The 3,320-nt window shown below is 39.6% G+C and overlaps 1 pseudogene across 1 annotated transcript; it reads right to left on the bottom strand.

Moving 5' to 3' along the window:
* Positions 1–2,169: 2,169 nt before the first annotated feature.
* Positions 2,170–2,711, bottom strand: LOC307223992 (small ribosomal subunit protein uS12 pseudogene; annotated as a pseudogene). The gene has a single exon. The product of its transcript is annotated as a small ribosomal subunit protein uS12 pseudogene (transcript).
* Positions 2,712–3,320: the final 609 nt, after the last annotated feature.

Below are 3,320 nucleotides of genomic sequence, written 5' to 3'. Positions count from 1 at the left end.
TGATACCAATAAAATAATGTGGTACTGCCAAAATAATGGCCAGATCCTGGAAAGATATTTAGACTGTACAGATGGGAAGGAGTTTATACTAGCTAAACCAGTTAAAAACCTCTCTCTCTCTCTCTCTCTCTCTCTCTCTCTCTCTCTCTTTGGAAAGAAAAATCAGTGCAGCATATATTCTAGCAGGGAAACTAGCCATAATCTGTTTTAAAACAAATAGATTGTGTACAGCTGTCCTGTGTGCAAGGGGAAAATGATGATTTAATGTTGATTAAGAGAGAAGGCCTTTGAAGTGAGCGGAGCAGGAGCCCACAGAATGTCTTTCGTGATCATTATCAGTCTTTCACCGAAGGCAGACTTGGTGCCAAAAGCTTTTTCTCTAAACTGGTTAAGGTGGATTCGGGAGCGAAGGCTTTGTGTGTTTTAAAAGAGCTCCTCGTTCACAGGCCTCTGATGTCTTATTCTTTTAGTAGCTCTAATGTCTGAGAATAAACAGATGCAGCTTTTTCACTGGTTAACTCCAAAAAAGGGGCAAGGTCCACACAGTTTCGCCTGCATCTTGGCGTTCGTCAGGCTAGCGACTGAGCATGCATCCTGCAATAAAATCAAATCAAAGATGATTTTTTCCCTCCTCTCTCTCTCTTTCCCCCTATGAGCAGATGTTTTGGTAACAGGAAAAGGACTGAGTTTTCTTTCTTTTCTTTTCTTTTTAAAAAGGTCCTTATGTGAATCATTAAATTACATGATGAATATGGGATGATGACGATATGCTTGTAATAGTATTGGTGGACAATGAATGCACGCAAGTGGGTCTAAGGAATCCTTTAATGTCTGTAGATAAGGGTAGTACACAGAGATAATTGTTGGCAGCAAATTGCAGATTTTACACACGTACACAGAATGTATATGAAGAAGTAGAAAGAGCCTGAAACCCCTATTATGTATATTGTCAGTTGTTATAGGATATTGTCATCTGTCAATAATTTGGTGAAAAATACACAAATGCTAGTGAGTAGAGGAAAAAATGCAAATAATATTCTTTCTAGTTAAGATATTTTGGCTGTGATTTTTTCAGCCCTGGGGCTATTTCAGGGTAAATGATTTGACAGTACAAGCACAGAAAAGAGACTCAAGAAAGGAAAAGTGGTGAAGAAAAGGAATTGGATAAATTCACTTGCTGATAATTTAACTAATAGTGTCGGATGATTAAAACATAATGTGAGGCAATCTGGTGTGTTTGTATCTGAGGTGAGATTTTATCCAGGGGATTCTTAGAATTTAGGTCACGTTTTTAGCCATGACATGATGTAACTTTTATTTATTATCTATTTATTCCTCCAAGGAGCTCAAAGCGGTGTGGGTGGTTACCCTCACAAGAACCCTTGGAGGTAAGCTAGGCTGGGAAACTGGCTGAATTCAGTAGTGGTTAGAGCAGCCTTTCTCAGCTCTGCTTCCCTAGATCTTGTTGGGCTACAACTCCCATCATCCCTGACCAATGGCCATGCTGGCTAGGGATGATGGGAATTGCAGTTCAAGACCATCTGCATTGAGAACGGCTGAGTTTACCCTTGAACCTAGGACCCTAGCTTCAAATCTCCACTCAGCCATGAAGCTGGGTGCACCATCTTGAGCTACTTGGAGGAAATGTGATAAATTAAATAAAAATATGAGTGTTTATTTCCATTTTGAACTGCATATTCACTGTCATTCCCCATTTCCTACCTTCTATAATTTTGAATTTACTGCTGAATTGGATATCTGTCTCTTTTTTTTTTTAGTTTTCTCCTTTTTTAAATAAGCAAGCCCAGCAACATAAGCATCAAGCAAAAAATTGTCATTTAACATTTAGTTATGTCAATACTTAAAAGAAAGTGACACACTGCTGCACAAGTATTAAAGAACTGACTCAATGAATTTTAAAGTGTCGCTAATATGTAGACATTCATTTATACCGCTTTCATTTCTGTGGTTCAGAATGGAACCAAATTGTTCTGCAACTGAGGCTGCAATCATATACAGTCCAATTAGAAACCACACTTGTACAGGACCAGTAAGAAAAGCCATGTAAAAGTTAAAACAACCCAATTTGTACAAGAGAGAATTTTGCTGTGAAATTACTTCCATGCTACAAAAAGCTGAACTACTATGAAAAGATTCCTCAGAAACATATTGTCAAATGAGAAGTTTTATTATAGCTGAAAGCAGCATCACAGATATTATTATCTTAGTCTCTCTTTCTTGCCTTTGTACAATGTTAACAGAGAAACATTGACTACTTTAACAACCTTGAAGTGAACACTGGGAATGTCACCAACAGCATGCCCTTTTCGACGAAACCCATCAACCAGGACTTCATCATTTTCCTCAATGAAGTTCAGATAACCATCATGAGGAACAAAGGCTGTTATTTTCCTTTTGTTCTTGATGAGCTGAACTCGGACACACTTCCTGATGGCAGAATTTGGCTGCTTAGCTTCAACACCAACTTTCCCCAGGACAATTCCTTTGGCATGAGAAGCTCCCCCAAAAGGGTTGGCTTTCAAAGCAGTACCCAGATGTGTCTTCTTGTATTGTTTGTCATGCCATTTCTGGTCTCGGCGATGACTGCCCACCTTCTTGGCTGGCCGAAGCCCACAGCACTTGCCCATCTTCCTCCTACTGCAGCTGTTGCCGGTTCACCTGAAGGAACCCGAGCCTGAATTGGATATCTGAGCTGTACTGGGTTCTGGACCCACACAAGGGTGTGTTGTCCTCTCACATTGCGTAGACTGTTTAGAGTATGCAACTGGTGGTTAAAGTGCCTGGGGAGATCAGGAGTGGAAGTTGCCAAATAGGAGACTTGGAATTGAGCTTGCTGATCTTGTTCTTCTGAGAAGACCCCAATAAGGTAGTGGGAATCCTGCATCTGTTGCCCTAGATGACACATCCATGGTTGTGTCAAGCAGAGAGAGAGAGAGAGAAATAGGATGAGACACCTGTTGTTACCAGGCTACCTTACATTAAATTAAGTTCACATTTAAAAGTGAGCCTACCTACTTTGCCCTTTCCAAAGCAATACACCAACCAAAACAGCCTTTCTTCAAAATTTGCATGTCCCTGAATTGCACAATGCCATTCTCCAGCCAGGTTATATGTACAAAAATTAATATACGCTTGGGGGAAGTGTGCATATAAATGCATATATTAGAAGAAGAAAATGCAAGACACAAAAATGCATTCTGTTAGGGGAAATTGCTTTGCAAAAATATACTTATTGGGGGAAATTTCATACCAAAATTTGCACATGTTTTGAGAAATTGACACTAAGATGCTAATGAATA

The sequence above is a fragment of the Podarcis cretensis genome (genome assembly GCF_951804945.1).
Source record: "Podarcis cretensis genome assembly, chromosome: 9".
In the NCBI taxonomy this organism is placed as follows: Eukaryota; Metazoa; Chordata; class Lepidosauria; order Squamata; family Lacertidae; genus Podarcis; species Podarcis cretensis.
Note: the sequence above shows the minus strand (reverse complement) of the source record. Positions and strands in the feature narration are given on the sequence as shown.